The following is a 21,797-nucleotide window of genomic DNA, read 5'->3' as shown; positions in this document are numbered from 1 at the left end:
ATTCATGGAACATACTGGAAATACCCCTTGCCACCACTTCCCCGACTTAAGACCGTCACAATAGGCCGACCTATGGATATAGGTGGGATTTAGGATATAGGTGGATGTACCCTAACACTTTCTCTCTTCCTTCTCTTCCCTCTCCCCCTTTTTTTCTCTGTCCTTGCATGGATTTAATATGGTGCAATACCTGGATGGGTTATGTAAGATAACGCAATTGAGACATGAATGACATACAATAGATTTGAGCAATAATTAATAAGCTTGAAATAGTTGAGTGTTACAGGTTTACCTCACAGAAATCTTTTATATTATCTGAATTTGAATGTTGTATGTCTGGCACCCACTATGACTCTAGTTTAAATGTGAATTTTCCCTTTTCCTTTATTTGCTTTCTGTGATCATCTTTTAAAAATCAATAAAATTGACAGTTTTCAAATAATGTACAACCCGCATATAATCCTATTTCAAGAGACGCATCTTACGGACAGCAAAACCTTGGCCCTTAAAGACCATGGATACAGAAAATGCTTCATGTAACACACTCCTCATACTCCCATGGAGTGTCGGTATTGATCCGTAAGAGTTTACCCTGCATAAATAATGAATGTAATAACCGACCCTAACATGAAGTTTGTAATGTTGGTTATTACTGTATGGAACCAGAAATATATTATAGCTAATATCTACTTGCCACCCCCCAGCCAGATGCATCCCTTGTACTTGTTGCTGAAGTAGCTGGTCCCACATTACCCTGCTAAGATCTTATATATGGGGGATTTTAATGCCATTCTGTCGCAGGATCTGGATAGACTAACTCTAACAATTTCAACTCTGACCTGATTACCTGGGCGCAGACGCGGGCGTGGGCGGCTGACCTCACCGAGGCGTGGAGGTGGTTACACCCCCAAGAAAGGGCATATTCATGCTTTTCTGTCACATTTAAAGCATCTTCCCGGATACATTTGGCCTTTGCCAATCCTGCTCTCCTGGTGAGATCCAAGAAGCTTGCTATTTTCCGTCGGCCTATCCAACCACAGTCCAATAAAACTGGACATAAGAGTTCGGAAGGTGCATAATTGTGCCTTATGATGCCTACAGCCCAAATGGATTAGCCATGAAATTTCACAGGAACGTATCTCCCCCAGACTGCAGGAGTACTGGGAACACAATGTTGGGTCATTTGGGATGCATTTAAAGCAACCAGTAGAGGTCACTAGGTCTCTGTTATAGCTTCTATTAGAGCTGAGCAGGAAACACTCACCTCCACCTTCCAAACCGGAGTGGAGAGTGCCTCCATCCAATATTTATCCTCTCTAACGACTGAAAATTTTGATCACCTTGCTGCAGCTCGACGGGCGCTACACCTTCATGTAGCAGAGGTCACTAGACTAGGCATTCAATCTCGGCGACAAGAGAACTTTGAGTTGGGAGATAAAAGCAGTAAACTATGCTGGCCCAAAATTACAGACCTGTCACAATAATTCCAGAAGTCCTCACTAATACTGGAGATCTGGTGACCTCTCAGGAGGATATCCAGCCGGAATTCACTGGATATTACTCTGACTTGTACACCACCCGTTTGCAACCTTATTTTGATTCAAACACCATGACCCCTATATTGGACACCCTGGCATTGGGATGGCTCTCAGATTAAGAAAGGGAACTACTAGTTGCTGACATTTCTCCAGAGAACTCACCCTTGCCATCCAGTCTTTCCCAGTAGGTAATGCCCCGGAGGCCTGACGGTTTGGCAATAGAATTCTATAGAGCACATGCTGAAACACTGGCCCCTAAGCTAGCAACTTTATACAAAACTTGTTTGCTCTCAGGCTCTTTACTCCCTTCTATGAAAGAGGCCCACATAGGTACTCATACTTAAACTTTCTAAGGACCCCAAACTGTGCGCCTCATACCGCCCCAGTGGCGTCACTAGGGTTGGTGTCACCCGGTGCGGTAACTCACGGTGTCACCCCAACCCCTTTCAATAATGTTTTTTTTTTTTTACTAATGTAACTTGTAAATCATAGCTCCCATATAACCCTAAATGTAATGGCAATAGCGACATTAATAACTAGGAGAATTAAAATGACCTTTAAATTACAATATCATATGAAAATAATAAAACACAGCTGTCAGGTCCCCATGCATCTCTATGGGGGAATCGGATGGGAACAGATCGTCAGTCTGTTCTCATCCGATCCCCTGGACGGATGGAAAATAGGGTTCCCATCCGTCCAGATTTAATGGATCGGATTGGATGTCAGCGGACATAGAGATGCATGGGGTGTCCGTTCAGATCTGCCAAAAAAACTGACAGGCGGATCGGAACGGTCCGCCTGTGTGAAAGGGGCCATACATATAAAGACCAAAGTGCATTTCCTTAGTGCAAATTCACAGTACTCTATTCAAAACATATATGCAACATAATATTTGTATTATTCAAAAAAAGTGCCATTACATTTACTCATAAAAAAAAGTGCCAATGTGGAAAATAGTGCAATTAAACTTAAGGTGCCCAGACAGATATAAGGTGCTTCTTTTTGATTTTTGCTGTTAAAGAGTCCGTAACTTCAGTATGTTTTATTTATCAGATGCAGTGCTTGTCTCCCTCTCAGCAATCAGTTTATTCACCCTTAGGGCTCTTTCACACATGCGGACCGTTCAGATCCGCTTGTCCGTTTTTTTGACGGATCTGAACGGTCCCCCCATGCATCCCTATGGGACATCGGATGTCAGCAGAGACATGTCCACTGACATCTGATCCGATCCATCAAATCTGGACGGATGGAAACCCTATTTTCCATCCGTCCAGCGGATCGGATGAGAACGGACCGATGGTCCGTTCCCATCCGATTCCCCCATAGAGATGCATGGGGACCTGACAGCTGTGTTTTATTATTTTCATATGATATTGTAATTTAAAGGTCATTTTAATTCTCCTAGTTATTAATGTGGGGACACAGCACATGGGGACCCAGCACACAGCGGAGAACAGCTGTCATCCTCCTGCTCAACAGGGGATCGGCAGGTCGATCCTCCTCTGAGATAAACGGAGTCCCTCTGATGGATGGACAGTGTGAAAGGGGCCTTAGTGTCAGTGTGAGTGGATGCAGCCAGGTGGACAGGAGAGGGGGGTGCAGCCAGGTGGAAAGAAGAGAGGGGGTGCAGCCAGGTGGGGGGGGAGGACTGAGCCAGGAGGACAAGAGAGGGGGTACAGCCAGGTGGAGGAGTGAATGCAGTCAGGTGGACAGGAGAGGGAGGTGCAGCCAGGTGGAAAGAAGAGGGGGGGGGTGCAGCCAAATTGGGGGCAGATGGAGCCAGGTGAACAGGAGAGGGGGTTGAAGCCAGGTGGGGGGAGGAGAGAGCCAGGTGGACAGGAGAGGGGTGCAGCTAAGTAGGGGGGAGGACAGAGCCAGGTGGACAGGAGAGGGGGGATACAGCCAGGCACAGGGGGGGGATGTAGCCAGGTGGACAGGAGAGGAGGGATGCAGCCAAAATTGGGGAAGACAGAGCCAGGTGGACCAGACAGGGGGGAGGACAGTGCTCCATTGAACAGCTGAGTAGCTTAGCAGAAGCTCCGGAGGGTAGGGAATTTTCACGGAGTAGGGTTTTGTAACGTTACACTGCATCAGCTGTTGCCGCGGTTACATTAAAACATCTCGGCTGCAACATAAAATCATCTCCGCTCCTACCCCTGTCACTTCCCTGATCTCGGCTAATAAATGTAAAAGCGGCGGCGGCGGGTCTATGAAAATATAAATCACGGAGCCGAGATCTCCGTGATTTATATTTTCATACACCCGCCGCTTTTACATTTATTAGCCGAGATCAGGGAAGTCAAAGGGGTAGGAGCGGAGATGATTTCATGTTGCAGCCGAGATGTTTTAATGTAACCGCGGCAACAGCTGATGCGGTGTAACGTTACAACACACTACCGTGAAAATTCCCTACCCTCCGGAGCTTCGAGCATGCGCACTGCTAAGCTGCTCAGCTGTTCAATGACATATCCGGAGCTGTGAGCATGCGCACTGCTAAACTGCTCAGCTGTTCCATTACGTATGTGACAGGAAGTGACGAGGGTAGGGAATTTTCATGAGATAGGGTTTTTTAACGTTACACCGGCCGGCGGCCGCGGAGGGGAAGGGCGGCGGGCTTCAGGGCTTCACCAGTCTGGCCCTGGGCAGGGGCAGAGCAGTGTCACACTCCCCCCGGTGGACACCCAAGTGCGGTCCGCCCCCCCCCGCACCCCCCTTGTAACGCCCCTGTACCGTCCCATTGCTCTCCTAAACTGTGACGTGAAAATCCTCACAAAATTACTGGCCACCAGGCTAAACAAGGTCATTAAATCTCTGGTGGATTCTGACCAAAGGGGATTTATAAGATATAAAAATTGAAGGCGCCAATCCAGTGGATAAACCTAATCACTAACTGCCGCCCCTTTAAATGTGAAACACATTAAACCTAGAAAAAACAGAATAAAGTAAGGCACTGTTAAAAATAATCTTCCTTAGTGCAGAGTGCTAATACCACAAACAAGTATATGTGATAATCAACCCCCTGTGAAAATCACAAAATACAGTGCCAAACATGTCTAAAAACTTATGTCAACAAAAGAAATTATTATTGCACCAAAAATATAAATCAAATAAAATATGATAAAAATGTGTGTTATTAACAGTCCATATTGTTGTAGTGCCAATAGTCTGTGATGATCTCAAATTCCTATAACCACAACCAATATCGTGAACTCCTCTTCTAATAATATAGTGCTCTACCACGTGAATAAGAAAACCAATTAAGCTCACCAGAGTCCCCAGGTCCAAAGGGACCACAAAACTATAACAGTGATAAAGGTACCGGAACAACCAGAGATCCTTTTCACGGCAATCTATATACACTTCAGTGCACAAACTCCCCTCAGATAGCCGATAACATATGTGTGAAGGCAAAAAAAAACAGGATGATCGTGCCACACCGTTTATTAAAAGTCTTCTAACAAAAATCTAAAAATGTTCTGCTTACATATAAAGTGCCCAGACCAGCACCTATCTCGAATAGCCCTTTCTGCATCCACATACAATCTACCGGTATGGTAACTCCCCTCACTCCAATCTGCCGGCGGGCGCACGCTCCACAGAGTGCCCGGACGCGACGTCAGTGGTTACACAAGGATTGCAGACAACAAACAGATATCAAGCATAATCACATAGATCTACGTGATTATGCGCAGCCGAGCCGCCCTGCCACAGTAAATCTGCATGTGGCAGTCGGAAAGCAGTACAGGATCCATCAGACACTTGTCACCAGAACAAGTGTCTCCATTGCAGTGGCAGCTGGTGCTCAAAATTTTTTTTGGGGGGGGGGGGGGGGCGCAAACAAAAAAATGTAATAGGCATTGCTTTGCGGCAAAAAAACGCGTTAAAAAATTGCGTGACTTTGAGGTCACGGAAGTGTGAAAGGGGCCTTCAGTAATCAAAGTATAGTGTGCCCCCTTCAATGCAGAGTGACCACAGCATGCCCCCTTCACTGCAGAGTGACCACAGCGTGCTCCCTTCAATGTAGAGTGACCACAGCGTGCCCCCATCAATGTAGAGTGACCACAGCGTGCCCCCTTCAATGTAGAGTGACCACAGCATGCCCCCTTCAATGTAGAGTGACCACAGCGTGCCCCCTTCAATGCAGAGTGACCACAGCGTGCCCCCTTCAATGCAGAGTGACCACAGCATGCCCCCTTCAATGCAGAGTGACCACAGCGTGCCCCCTTCAATGCAGAGTGCCCACAGCGTGCCCCCTTCAATGCAGAGTGACCACAGCGTGCCCCCTTCAATGCAGAGTGTCCAGCGTGCAGAGAGACCAGTGCACTTACCTGATGCAGCGGCGGCTTCTCCTCAGTCCTCCGAGTTTCCCGAGTCCTCCTCCTTGGCCAATAGCAAAGGTTCGCCTTTCGGTCAATCAGGAAACGGGTCTCGGACCCGCTTTCTGATTGGCCAGGAGGAGGATCCGTGTGACAATAGTGGATGTTCATTCACTATTGTCACACAATGGGTGGGCTCAGGGCGCACTGCTCTGCGCCCCGGGTCCATCCCTTTCTGAAGCCTATTAGAGCCTCTGGCTCTAATCAGGTGCTTCAGAAGAAAAAAAAACCCCATTGAACTCCATGCGTCCGGCGCCCCGCATGTAGATTAGGGGGCTGGACGCATGGATAGGGGGGGGGCGGCGGCCGCCACTGCCCCATTGGAAGAAAGCATTATTGTGTTCAAGTTAGCCACTGTATAACTTACATATACCACAGCAAGGCGGCTCTCCTGTGTCAGATCACATACTAAGCATGTGAACTGGCACTTCCGGGTTGGCGGTGTACGCTGACTGCGACCTGGCTGTGGTGTGCTTATACATAGCAGATGCCGATCAGTGGGTGCTGGCAGTCATCGGGAAGACACAAAAGACAGGGCTCTGTGTGTCTGTAAATAAGGCAGAGCCCTGTCCTGTCAGCAGGGAATTAATGGATTTTCTTTCTTCGCAAAGCAGGTAATAAAATACATTAATTCCTTTAGTAAAAGCACCACACACAGTACACCAAAAACACTGCTTAGACAGACATTTAACCCTTTGATTTCCCCTGATCTTAACCCATTCCCAGCCAATGTCATTAAATGAAAGAACGGCTGGCGCTCTGATACACTGGGGTACAGCTAATGTGGAAGCAAGATGTCAGGCCAGTACATAGCAAAAAAATGAATGAATATGTGAAGGCATTACCTACATAAGGAGATGTGGGGTAAAGTCCATAAAATGTAAAGAAGATGAGCTGTAGGTGAAAGTATGCACGAAGGGCCGGCTCAGCTACACAGGAGTCAATCTGTAGACAAGGTAAAGCAAAAAAACAAGCGGAGCGCCTCTAAGTGCAATACGTTTAATGAAGAAATAAACATACAGTGTGAAGTAACTCACTAGATAAAAGGAAGTGAAGGCTCAAAAGCAACGTCCTAGGGTCAAGCTGTCCAATAGCTAATGCCGAGAGAGAAGAAGTCAAGATGGCAAGATGGTACTATCCGGTGGATGGGATGGCGGGGAGATGCTGGCTCTTGCTTCCCCGGGACCGGACTCTCGAGGCAGGCTATGACTCAGCATCGACCGTGTGACGTAGGCAGGGTCAGGGTGCACACGACGCGTTTCAGAGCGTGCGCCAAGCTCGTGGGGAGCATGCGCGCTCTTTCCTCAGGTGTAGATGCCGGGACCAATGTAAGCCAGGGGATTTATACACAGACAATATGTGAATGGGAGTATACGAAGGTTAAGCGACCAATGAGGTAATATGGCGGCCATGTTAAAAGGCACAAACCATGCAAAATTACAAAGTAATAGATCAAACATATACTATTGGTGAAAATTAGATAAAACATAACGAAATATGAGGGAAATATGTACATATATAAACAGAGAAAACTACAATATATATATATATATATATATATATATATAGACCCTAAGCTGATCTCTCAATATAATTAAAAAATAAAAAAATAATAAATAATAAATAAAAAATATTTTTTTTCTATTCTTTATTTATTTTTTATTATTTTTTATTTTTTATTTATTATTTTTTATTTATTTTTTATTTTTTATTTTTTAATTTTTATTTTTTATTTTTTATTTATTATTTATTATTTTTTATTTTTTAATTATATTGAGAGATCAGCTTAGGGTCTATATATATATATATATATATATTGTAGTTTTCTCTGTTTATATATGTACATATTTCCCTCATATTTCGTTATATTTTATCTAATTTTCACCAATAGTATATGTTTGATCTATTACTTTGTAATTTTGCATGGTTTGTGCCTTTTAACATGGCCGCCATATTACCTCATTGGTCGCTTAACCTTCGAATACTCCCATTCACATATTGTCTGTGTATAAATCCCCTGGCTTACATTGGTCCCGGCATCTACACCTGAGGAAAGAGCGCGCATGCTCCCCACGAGCTTGGCCCACGCTCTGAAACGCGTCATGTGCACCCTGACCCTGCCTACGTCACACGGTCGACGCTGAGTCATAGCCTGCCTAGCCACTTAACGACCGGCGCACGACGATCTACGTCGGCGCTCAGCCCCGGCCAGGCAAACTGACGTAGGCCTACGTCAGCACTTTTTGCCGGCCCTGTGCGCGCTCCCGCGCCCCGCCGCCGCCGCCGATGACTCGATTGGGTTCAGAACCGATCAGTCATCAGGTCCAGGCCAATCATTTTTGGTCTGGACCTGTTGATCGGTCCTGCCCAATCAGATCTCCCTCTAAGCCTGTGAAATGTAAACACAGGCTTAGAGGAGATGTGCCCTCCCCTCCCAACGGTCTTTTCGGATCCAGCGTGAGAGGAGAGCACATCTTACTGTGAGTAATTGCACCAAGCACATCACACACAGCTAGATAGGCACATTTCACCCCCGATCGCCCCCCCAATTAACCCCTACAGCACCTGACACAACACACACTATATACAGCATATAGCATATACCTATATACCTGTATAAGTGTGATTTGTGAACAGGTGTAGCCCTTGCGACCCCCCCTTTTCCACTCAAATTACCCCCCACCCCCCCCTAATAAAGATTTAACCCACTGATCCCCCCTGAACCCCCCCTGATCACCGCCGTTAACCCCTACACCCTCTGTCACATCAGCACTAATACAAACGCAATATACGGTGTTATTGTATTTTTGTATTAGTGTCATTGTGATCAGAATTAGCGCAGGCGACTAAGTTTCTGTCCCAAGAAGGTTTAGGGTCCCCGCCACCCGCCCAATAAAGATTTAAGCCCCTGACCCCCCCCTGATCACCCCTACACCCCCTGCCATAACACACACCGTATACAGTATATAGCATTTTGCTATATACCCGTATAAGTGTGATTTGTGGTCAGGTCTAGCGCTTGCGACCCCCCTTTTTCCACTTGAATTACCCGCCACCCCCCCCTAATAAAGATTTGAGCCCCTGATCCCCCCTGATCCCCTCCTGATCACCGCTAGTTAACCCCTACACCCTCTGTCACATCAGCACTAATACAAACGTAATATACTGTGTTTTTGTATTTTTGTATTAGTGTGATTGTGATCAGAATTAGCGCAGGCGACTAAGTTTGTGTCCCAAGCAGGTTTAGGGTCCCCCCCACCCGCCCAATAAAGATTTAATCCCCTGATCCCCCCCTGATCACCCCTACACCCCCTGCCACAACGCACACTGTATACAGTATATAGCATTTTCTATATACCTGTATAAGTGTGACTTGTGACCAGGTTTAGCGCTTGCCACCGTTCCTTTTATCCTTAGGATACCCGCCAGCCCCTTCCAATAAAGATTTAAACCCCTGATCCCCCCCTGATCACATCCCGTTAACCCCTACACCCTCTGTCACATTAGCACTAATACACACATAATATACTGTTTTTACTGTATTTTGTATTGGTGTCATTGTGACTTGAGGTTGTGCTAGCTAGCTAGTTTCTTTCCCAAAGGAGGTTTAGGGTCCCCGCCACCCCCCCCAGATCCCCAGCGCATAGTTTAGAAGTAACCCCTTGATTGCCACACACGCACGCACGCACACACGCACGCACCTACACTTCCATTTCTAGTATAGTGTTTGAACAGATCAATATCTGATCTGATCAGAGCTATACTAGCGCCCCCATAGTTTAGGGTTCCCAAAACGCAGTGTTTGCACGATCAGCACTGATTCCTGCCAGCACCTGCGTTTAACCCTTTCACCCAGGTAAGTGTAGTAATCAACAGATTACTGTCACTTACAAAAAAACACAAGACACAAAACCGCTGTGTTAGCAGAGTCAGGCCTGATCCCTGCTAGCATTAGCAGTTTTTTTGGTAGCGCTTGAAATAGTCTTCGACAACCAGGTGCTTTTATTACCTGTGAGTCGCATCACTGTACGGGTAAATTTAGTTACCAAAATGTCTAAACGTTCGTACAGTGATGAAGCTATTTACAGTATGATGACCATGTCAGGTGAGAGCGATGGGGAAGCCTCACCGGCAGAATCAGGGTCAGTATACGAACCAAATGACAGCAGCGGCTCCCTGACAGATAGCTCCGACGACAGATGGGTCCCTGTTAGACCCAGGCGTACCCGACCCCATTCTGGTGTTGTTGAGATGCAGGAATCGCAGGGTGCTCGTATGGAGCAGAGTGTGGGTACTAGTGCCGCTCATCCTTCTGGCGACCTGGCAAGCGCCAGCGGCCTAGTACACCCTGGACCTAGTACAACCAGCACTGCAGTAAGACCTGGTGACGTGGCGAGTCCCCTAAGTGCAGTTGAAGCTGGTGCGGTGGCTAGCACAAGTAGTGGCCCGCAGCCACCGCGTATTCGAAGACAGGCCCGTAGAGCCCATAGTGCCCTCCCTGATGCGCTGGCATTTCCTAATTGGCAACCCACTGATACTACAGCGCCAGTACTTCCCCCATTCACCGCCCAACCTGGAATCCACGTGGAGACAGCTGGTTTTACGCCCCTGAACTTTTTTGAGCTGTTCTTCACGGAAGATCTTTTCAGATCTATTGTGGATCAATCAAATTTATATGCTCAACAATTTATCGCCGCCAACCCAAATTCGCCCCTTGCCAGACAATTCGGCTGGAAACCTTTAACGGTTTCCGAATTTAAGATCTTTCTGGGCCTTTCCCTCCACATGGGCATAACTAAACAGAGTGAATTGCGGCTATATTGGTCCACTAGCCCACTTCACCATATGCGCATGTACTCTGCCTCCATGTCCAGGGCGAGATATGAGCAAATTCTGCGATTTATGCATTTCAGCGACAATGAAATCTGTCGTCCTCGGGGAGACCCTGCATACGATCGGCTCCACAAAATTCGGCCCCTCATAGACCACTTCAATCAGCGGTTTGCAGCCTTGTTTACCCCCGAACAAGTTGTCTGCGTTGACGAGTCCCTGATTAAATTTACTGGCCGCCTTGCTATGAAACAGTACCTCCCCAGCAAGCGTGCCAGATACGGGGTCAAACTGTATAAATTGTGTGACAGGGCCACAGGCTATACAGTTAGTTTCCGGGTCTATGAGGGAAAAGATAGCTGTGTGGAGCCCCCCAACTGCCCAGACTACATAGGGAGCAGCGGTAAGATCGTTTGGGACTTGGTGTCACCCTTATCCGGAAAGGGGTACCATTTGTACGTGGACAACTTTTATACAAGCGTGCCACTATTTAGTCACCTGCTCGAATTACAAATTGGCGCATGTGGCACCGTGCGACATAATCGCCGGGGCTTCCCCCAACGGCTTGTAGATTCCCGTCTTAGTCGGGGGGCGAGAGCCTGCTTGAAAACGGACAAATTGCTTGCGGTGAAGTGGAAGGATACACGGGATGTTTATGTTCTGTCCTCCCTTCACGCAGACACGACAATCCAAATCACTACGGCAACTGGCGTTGTGGAGAAACCCCTCTGTGTCCACGAATATAACCTTAACATGGGAGGGGTGGACCTTAACGACCAGATTTTGGCGCCGTATTTAGTTGCCCGTAAAGCCAGACGCTGGTACAAAAAAGTGTCTGTTTATTTATTCCAATTGGCGATGCTGAACGCCTTTGTCCTATACAAGGCGTCAGGACGAACTGGATCTTTCCGGGAATTCCAGGAAGAGATCATCCTTGCCTACCTGTACCCAGGAGGCATGCCTGCCCAACTTCCCCTTCCAGATGCAGTGAGCCGGCTGCATGAGAGGCATTTTCCTTATGCCCTCCCGAGTACCCCTACCCAAAGATGGCCCCAAAGAAGATGTCGTGTCTGTCGCAGGCGCGGATTTAGGCGTGACACCCGTTATTATTGTCCCAAATGTCCTGACCAACCTGGTCTCTGCATCGGGGAATGTTTTGAGCGCTACCATACACTAGTGGAGTTTTAGTGTAGGGTACAGCACGACACAGTGTAGGGCACACAAACACAGGGTCTCGAAGGATGTTGGATGTCCATCGACATTTTGAGAGACCCAAGCTGGAAGAGAAGATCGCAGAAGATCGCAGTCCCTCCCAAATCAAGACATGAAGAAACAGTTAGAAAGAAAAATAAAAGGATCCAAAAACTGTTGTTGTGTCAGTCATTTTATATGTCCTTCTACTCTTCTTACTGTACATTTAAATGTCCTTTGTTTGTTTTTTCATTCTTTTGTGACCTGTTTCTCCTGCAGGTACTCGTCGGCTACCACGCATTGATTTTATATATTCTGACACAAACAGTGTTTGCGCTCAGCATATATGGATACCTTTGCTGATAGCAGCTGTGGTGATTTTCTGATTTCAGCACTGCAGTTAAAATCCTATTTTGGTATACGTGGATAGCGCCGTGTATACCCATCATTAAATTCAGTGGGTGGCTGTTTGGGCGGTTAATGATGAGAATCCAAAAACTTTTGTTGTTGTCAGTCATTTTATATGTCCTACTCTTCCTAATGTACTTTTTTTTAATGTACTTTGTTTTTTCATTCTTTTGTGACCTGTTTCTCTTGCAGGTACTTGTCGGCTACCACGCATTGATTTTATATATTCTGACACAAACAGTGTTTGCGCTCAGCATATATGGATACCTTTGCTGATAGCAGCTGTGGTGATTTTCTGATTTCAGCACTGCAGTTAAAATCCTATTTTGGTATACGTGGATAGCGCCGTGTATACCCATCATTAAATTCAGTGGGTGGTTGTTTGGGCGGTTAATGATGAGAATCCAAAAACTTTTGTTGTTGTCAGTCATTTTATATGTCCTACTCTTCCTAATGTACTTTTTTTAATGTACTTTGTTTTTTCATTCTTTTGTGACCTGTTTCTCTTGCAGGTCCCTCGTCGGCTACCACGCATTGATTTTATATATTCTGACACAAACAGCGTTTGCGCTCAGCATATATGGATACCTTTGCTGATAGCAGCTGTGGTGATTTTCTGATTTCAGCACTGCAGTTAAAATCCTATTTTGGTATACGTGGATAGTGCCGTGTATACCCATCATTAAATTCAGTGGGTGGTTGTTTGGGCGGTTAATGATGAGTAATACTACGCATTATTCTTGTGCTGATTTCTGATAGGTTCTCTTTTTTTCCGTTCAGCCCACAGGCTGCATGAAAAAAAAAAAAACCTATATGCCAAACAAGGACTAGCAATGTACTGGTACGTTGCTGGACTTTGAGTGGTTATACCAGGATGATGCCTGCAGATTTAGGCATCATCTTGGTATCGTTTTTTACAGCCAGCGGTCGGCTTACATGTAAAAGCAATCCTAGCAGGTAATTGGCCGCTAGACTGCTTTTACATGCAGTGGGAGGGGCCTCCCCCCCCCCACCGCCGCCTTCCGCAGCCTTCCGTGGTTTTTCTCGGGCTCTCCTGTCCCACCGGTTAACCCGAGAGTGCAGCCGGTGGTTCAGTTATCTAACCATAGAGCTAATTGAAGATTAGAATGGCTCCAATCATCTCTATGGCCTAAGATGCCGGAGGCTACGAGCATTTCATGACTTCTTTTTCGCCAGAAATAAACAGGGCCATTGGGAAATTGGGAAAGTATTTTATCACACCAATTTTGGCGTGGTCAGAAGCATTAAGGTCAGAGGAGAGATCTAGAGTATAAAAGACCCCAATTTTTAAAAAAAAGAGTACCTGTCACTACCGATTGCTATCATAGGGGATATCTAAATTCACTGTGATAGCAATAAAAATGATTTAAAAAAAAAAAAAATTAAAGGAAAGGTGTCAAAATAACATAAAAGAGCAAAAAAAAAAAAAAAAAAAAAAAAAAAAAATCGAGCTCCGCCCCCTTTCCCCCGTGCTTGCGCGCAATGGCACACGCACGCGTTGGTCTAGTGTCATATGTAAACCGCAATTTCAGCATGCATGTGAGGTATCGCCGCGATCGCCAGATCGAGTGCAGTAATTCTTGCAGTAGACCTCCTCTGTAAGTCTAAAGTGGTAACCTGTAGAGACTTTTAAAGGTTTTTAAAAATGTACGTACGTTTTTGCCGCTGCGCAGGTGTGCGCAATTTTTAAAGCATGTCATGTCAGGTGTCTATGAACTCGGCATAAGATCATCTTTTAAATTTTACCAAACAAATTGGAATTATATAGTGTATTTGTGCAATAAATTTAAAAAAAATGTATTTTTTTCGCAAAAATTGCGTTTGGAAAATCTGTGCGCAAATACCGTGTGACAAAAAAAATTGCAACATCCACCATTTTATTCTATAGGGCCTCTGCTTTAAAGAAATATATAATGTTTGGGGGTTCAAAGTAATTTTCTAGTAAAAAAAAAATATTTTTTCATGTAAACAAAAAGGCACAGAAAAGGCTTGGTTTTCAAGTGGTTAGAAGAGTGGGTGATGTGTGGCTAAGATTGAGCGTAAAATGCCGGGACTGTTCAAACACCCCCCAAATGACCCCTTTTTGAAAAGTAGACACCCAAAGCTATTTGCTGAGAGGCATGGTGAGTCCATGGAATATTTTATATTTTGCTACAAGTGTCGGGAAAATTATTATTTCTTTTTTTTTTGTTGTTTTTTTACAGAAAGTTGTCACTAAATGATATATTGCTCACACATGCCATGTGTATATGTGAAATGACACCCCAAAATACATTCTGCTGCTTATCCTGAGTACAGGGATACCCCATGTGTGAAACTTTTTTGCAGTCTAGCCGAGTACAGGTCCCCGAAAACCAGTCCCCACTTTCAGGCTTTCCAAAGGCGTAAATTGTTGATTTCACTCCTGACTACCTATCACAGTTTCGGAGGCCCTAAAATTCTAAGATAGCACAAAACCCCCCCAAATGACCCCATTTTGGAAAGTAGACACCCCAAGCTGTTTGCTGAGAGGCATGGTGAGTCCATGGAATATTTTATATTTTGCCACAAGTTCCGGGAAATATATATATATATATATTTTTTTTTTTTTTTACAAAAAGCTGTCAGTAAATGATATATTGCTCACACATGCCATGGGTATATGTGAAATGACACCCCAATATACATTCTGCTGCTTCTCCTGAGTACAGGGATACCCCATGTGTGAGACTTTTTTGCAGTCTAGCCGAGTACAGGACCCCGAAATCCAACCTCCACTTTCAGGCTTTCCAAGGGCGTAAATTGTTGATTTCACTCCTGACTACCTATCACAGTTTCGGAGGCCCTAAAATTCTAAGATAGCACAAAACCCCCCCAAATGACCCCATTTTGGAAAGTAGACACCCCAAGCTGTTTGCTGAGAGGCATGGTGAGTCCATGGAATATTTTATATTTTACCACAAGTTCCGGGAAATATATATATATATATATATTTTTTTTTTTTTTACACAAAGCTGTCAGTAAATGATATATTGCTCACACATGCCACGGGTATATGTGAAATGACACCCCAAAATACATTCTGCTGCTTCTCCTGAGTACAGGGATACCCCATGTGTGAGACTTTTTTGCAGTCTAGCCGAGTACAGGACCCCGAAATCCAACCTCCACTTTCAGGCTTTCCAAGGGCGTAAATTGTTGATTTCACTCCTGACTACCTATCACAGTTTCGGAGGCCCTAAAATTCTAAGATAGCACAAAACCCCCCCAAATGACCCCATTTTGGAAAGTAGACACCCCAAGCTGTTTGCTGAGAGGCATGGTGAGTCCATGGAATATTTTATATTTTACCACAAGTTCCGGGAAATATATATATATATATATTTTTTTTTTTTTTTTACACAAAGCTGTCAGTAAATGATATATTGCTCACACATGCCACGGGTATATGTGAAATGACACCCCAATATACATTCTGCTGCTTCTCCTGAGTACAGGGATACCCCATGTGTGAGACTTTTTTGCAGTCTAGCCGAGTACAGGACCCCGAAAACCAACCTCCACTTTCAGGCTTTCCAAGGGCGTAAATTGTTGATTTCACTCCTGACTACCTATCACAGTTTCGGAGGCCCTAAAATTCCAAGATAGCACAAAACCCCCCCAAATGACCCCATTTTGGAAAGTAGACACCCTGAGCTATTTGCAGAGAGGCATGTTGAGTGTTTTGCAGATCTCACTTTTTGTCACAAAGTTTTGGAAATTGAAAAAAGAGGAAAAAAAATGCATTTTCCTGTTTTTTCTTCATTTTCCAAAAAAAATGAGAGCTGCAAAATACTCACCATGCCTCTCAGCAAATAGATTGGAGTGTCTACTTTGCAAAATGGGGTCATTTGGGGGGGTTTTGTGCCATCTTGGCCTTTTATGGACTTCAAAAGTGTGATAGGTAGTAAGGAGTGAGATCAACAATTTACGCCCTTAGAAAGCCAGAAGGTGCAGATTGGTTTTCGGGGTCCTGTACGCGGCTAGACTGCAAAAAAGTCTTACACATGGGGTATCCTTGTACTCAGGAGAAGCAGCAGAATGTATTTTGGGGTGTCATTTCACATATACCCATGGCATGTGTGAGCAATATATCATTTACTGACAACTTTGTGTAAAAAAAAAAAAAATATATATATATATATATATTTCCCGGAACTTGTGGCAAAATATAAAATATTCCATGGACTCACCATGCCTCTCAGCAAATAGCTTGGGGTGTCTACTTTGCAAAATGGGGTCATTTGGGGGGGTTTTGTGCTATTTTGGAATTTTAGGGCCTCCGAAACTGCGACAGGTAGTGCAGAGGTGACATGAACAATTTACGCCATTAGAAAACCTGAGAGTGTTGATTGGTTTTCGCGGTCCTGTACACAGCTAGGCTCCCAAAAAGTCTCACACATGGGGCATCCCCATACTCAGGAGAAGTGGCAGAATGTATTTTGGGGTGTCATTCCACATATACCCATGGCATGTGTGAGAAATTTATCTTTTAGTGACAACGTTGTGTAAAAAAAAAAAATTAAAAAAAAAAATTGTAATTTTCCCGAAACTTGTGGCAAAATATAAAATATTCCATGGACTCACCATGCCTCTCAGCAAACAGCTTGGGGTGTCTACTTTCCAAAATGGGGTCATTTGGGGGGGTTTTGTGGTATCTTGACATTTCAGGGCCTCCAAAACCGTTATAGGTAGTGAGAAAATGCAATGAAAAATGTACGCCCTTTGAAATTCTGATGGTGGTGATTTGTTTTCCGGCTCCCGTACACAGCTACGCTCCCAAAAAGTCTCACATATGTGGTATCCCTGTACTCAGGAGAAGCAGCAGAATATATTTTGGGGTGTAATTACACATATACCCATGGCATGTGTGAGCAATATATCATTTCAATGACAACTTTGTGTAAAAAAAAAAAAAAAAATTATTTTTGTCATTTTTCAAACACCTGTGACAAAAAAATAAAATATTCAATGAGCTCAACATGCCCCTCAGAACATTCCTTAGGATGTCTACTTTCCAAAAAGTGGTAGTTTGGGGGGGTTTTGTACTGCCCCGCCATTTTAGCACTTCATGAAATGAGATAGGCAGTCAGAAATTAAAGCTTCGTAAATTTCAGTATTTACACCATAGTTTGTAGACGCTATAACTTTTGCGCAAACCAATAAAAATACGCTCATTGATTTTTTTTTTGTCAAAGACATGTAGCTAAATATATTTTGGCCAAAAAAAATGACATAAATTGAGTATATTGGATATTTTTTAAAAGACAAAGTTGAAAATGTCATTTTTTTGCAAAATTTTCGCTCTTTTTTTATTAATATCGCAAAAAATAAAAAGCGCAGAGGTGATCAAATACCACCAAAAGAAAGCTCTGTTTGTGGGAAAAAAAGGACGTAAATTTCGTTTAGGTACTGCATTGCATGACCGCGCAATTATCAGTTAAAGTCACGAAGTGCCAAGTTGAAAAAAGGGGTCTGGACCTTTAGCAGCCAAATCCTCCGGGGCTTAAGTGGTTAGAGAGTCCGGTCCCGGGGAAGCAAGAGTCGGCAACTCCCCGCCATCCCATCCACCGGATAGTACCATCTTGACTTCTTTTCTCTCGGCATTAGCTATTGGACAGCTTGACCCTAGGACGTTGCTTTTGAGCCTTCACTTCCTTTTATCTAGTGAGTTACTTCACACTGTATGTTTATTTCTTCATTAAACGTATTGCACTTAGAGGCGCTCCGCTTGTTTTTTTGCTCAGTCAATGTCATTAGTACAGTGACAGCACTCATCACTGTAGTAGTGTCACTGGTTCCCAAAAAGTGTTAGTTGGTGTCCAATTATCCACCAAAATATCGCTGTCCGGCTATAGGTTGCTGATCTCAGCCATTGGTAGTGAAAAGAAAAAATTCCAGTATATATCCCAGCATTTTTAGATGCTATAAATTTTGTGCAAACCAATCAATAGACACTTATTGGGATTTTTTTTTACCAAAAATATGTAGCAGAATACATTTTGGCCTAAATTTATAAAGAAATCTGTTTTTTTATTTTGTTATTGGATGTGCTTTATAGCAGAAAGTAAAAAATATAAAAAATTGTTGGCCTTTTTTGTTTTTAGCGCAAAAAAAAAAAAATAAAAAGCAGAATGGTGATCAAATACCACCAAACAAAAAAACAAACAAGGAAAAGAGATTATTCCCAAAGCTTGCATGTGCCAGACTTGCTAAATGATAGTGGCGGATTAGCATGATTCCTTCTCCTGCCTTGAGATTTTATTGTGAAAAGCTGAAAAGCAAGTTCATAGACATCTTATTCAATCACTTCAGTATCAGACACTTTCACCTCCCTCCAGTCCAGGCCAATTTTCAGCTCTCACACTTTGAATGCCAATTACTCGGTCATGCAACACTGTAAGCAAATTACATTTGTAATATCTTTTACAGAAAGAGCTTTCTTTTGGTGGTATTTAATCACCACTGGGTTTGTTATTTTTTTTGCCATATACAGTGCCTTGCGAAAGTATTCGGCCCCCTTGAACTTTTTGACCTTTTGCCACATTTCAGGCTTCAAACATAAAGATATAAAACTGTAATTTTTTGTGAAGAATCAACAACAAGTGGGACACAATCATGAAGTGGAACGAAATTTATTGGATATTTCAAACTTTTCTAACAAATAAAAAACTGAAAAATTGGGCGTGCAAAATTATTCAGCCCTCTTAAGTTAATACTTTGTAGCGCCACCTTTTGCTGCGATTACAGCTGTAAGTCGCTTGGGGTATGTCTCTATCAGTTTTACACATAGAGAGACTGAAATTTTTGCCCATTCCTCCTTGCAAAACAGCTCGAGCTCAGTGAGGTTGAATGGAGAGCGTTTGTGAACAGCAGTTTCCATTTCTTTCCACAGATTCTCGATTGGATTCATGTCTGGACTTTGACTTGGCCATTCTAACACATGGATATGTTTATTTGTGAACCATTCCGTTGTAGATTTTGCTTTATGTTTTGGATCATTGTCTTGTTGGAAGACAAATCTCTGTCCCAGTCTCAGGTCTTTTGCAGACTCCATCAGGTTTTCTTCTAGAATGGTCCTGTATTTGTCTCTATCCATCTTCCCATCTTCCCATCAATTTTAACCATGTTCCCTGTCCCTGCTGAAGAAAAGCAGGCCCAAACCATGATGCTGCCACCACCATGTTTGACAGTGGGGATGGTGTGTTCAGGGTGATGAGCTGTGTTGCTTTTACGTCAAACATAATGTTTTGCATTGTTGCCAAAAAGTTTGATTTTGGTTTCATCTGACCAGAGCACCTTCTTCCACATGTTTGGTGTGACTCCCAGGTGGCTTGTGGCAAACTTTAAACGACACTTTTTATGGATATCTTTAAGAAATGGCTTTCTTCTTGCCACTCTTCCATAAAGGCCAGATTTGTGTAGTATACGACTGATTGTTGTCCTATGGACAGAGTCTGCCACCTCAGCTGTAGATCTCTGCAGTTCATCCAGAGTGATCATGGGCCTCTTGGCTGCATCTCTGATCAGTCTTCTCCTTGTATGAGCTGAAAGTTTAGAGGGACGACCAGGTCTTCGTAGATTTGCAGTGGTCTGATACTCCTTTCATTTCAATATTATCGCTTGCACAGTGCTCCTTGGGATGTTTAAAGCTTGGGAAATCTTTTTGTATCCAAATCCGGCTTTAAACTTCTCCACAACAGTATCTCGGACCTGCCTGGTGTGTTCCTTGTTCTTCATGATGCTTGCTGCGCTTTAAACGGACCTCTGAGACTATCACAGTGCAGGTGCATTTATACTGAGACTTGATTACACACAGGTGGATTCTATTTATCATCATTAGTCATTTAGGTCAACATTGGATCATTCAGAGATCCTCACTGAACCTCTGGAGAAAGTTTGCTGCACTGAAATTAAGGGGCTGAATAATTTTGCACGCCCAATTTTTCAGTTTTTTATTTGTTAACAAAGTTTAAAATATCCAAAAAATGTTGTTCCACTTCATGATTGTGTCCCACTTGTTGTTGATTCTTCAAAAGAAATTAAAGTTTTATATCTTTATGTTTGAAGCCTGAAATGTGGCAAAAGGTCTTAAAGTTCAAGGGGGCCGAATACTTTCGCAAGGCACTGTAAATGAAAAAATACTGAAAATTTTGAAAAAAAAAAAAACCTACATTTTCTTAGTTTCTGTTATAAATGTATGCAAATAAATAATCTTTCTTCATAAATTGAGGCCAAAATGTATTCTGCTACATGTCTTTTGTAAAAATAACGAAAATCACTGTATATTACTTAGTCTGTGTGAAAATTATACAGTCTAAAATCTAAAACATTTATATATATTTGAAAATGAATCAATCCTGATGTGCTGATATCCTCTTATTTCTTGAAAATGCCAGGACAGTACAAATAACCCCTTTTTTGAAAGTAGACTGCCCAAAGTACTTAGTAAGAGGCATGGTGAGTTTTTTTAGGCACTTTTGTGTCGGAAAATGGAGAAATTTAAAAAAAATCTGTTTTGTTTTTTTTTCCATTTTTGTTTGTTTTTTTACATATTGTCATTAAAGTGACAGTATGTAAAAAAAAAAAAAATAAATAACAATAATATTTTTTTTAATTAATTTTTCTGTTAAAATGTATTGTCTTTTTTTTAATTGTTTTTTTACATACTGTTACCAGAGCAGTACAGTGTTACCATTGTGATCAGGGAAGTGGTCAGAATTTTTTTTTAAACTATGATTGCTTATAACAGTGAAGATCATTATTATAAGCAATCATTTTTCTGAATGGCGCCTATTAATTGCCATTGTATACTATTGTGATAGCTGTGATTGGCCACAGCTATCACATGGTATAGATATGCTGTGATTGGCCCTGTCTGTACCATGTGATCACTCTGACTAATCCCATGTGAGATCATCACAATAGTACACAATGAATAGCAATGAATATAAGCCATTCATTGGTCACAGCGATCACATGATACTGAGACACATGAGGCCCTCAGTTGAAGTCCGTGATGACGAAACGCATTAGGGCGTGAGCATGCGGTTTCCATAGTTATCAGCAACGTCTGACGTCACACCCGGAAGACATCCGTCCATGGTACCTGGCGGTTGGAACATACAGACGGCGTCTGACGATAGATGTTTCGGTAACTTGCTACAAGTTCTTTACAAGTTTGTCAAATGATTTATGCATGTGAGTGTAATACCTAAAGGGTTTTCATGTTTGGTTTTATTCTGAAATAAATGAAAAAAACGGGATTACGCTATGAGTTTCTGACGTTCATTTGCATGTACATCCTGGTGAGTGGCTAAACAGTCCATGTTATGGTTGGAAAGGACACTACACCGGTCCCGGGATTCTGAGGATCTTGCCGTTATTTACAATACAGGCTTTATTTTAAGCC

This window comes from Pelophylax lessonae (genome assembly GCF_965119305.1).
Source record: "Pelophylax lessonae genome assembly, chromosome: 4".
In the NCBI taxonomy this organism is placed as follows: Eukaryota; Metazoa; Chordata; class Amphibia; order Anura; family Ranidae; genus Pelophylax; species Pelophylax lessonae.
Note: the sequence above shows the minus strand (reverse complement) of the source record.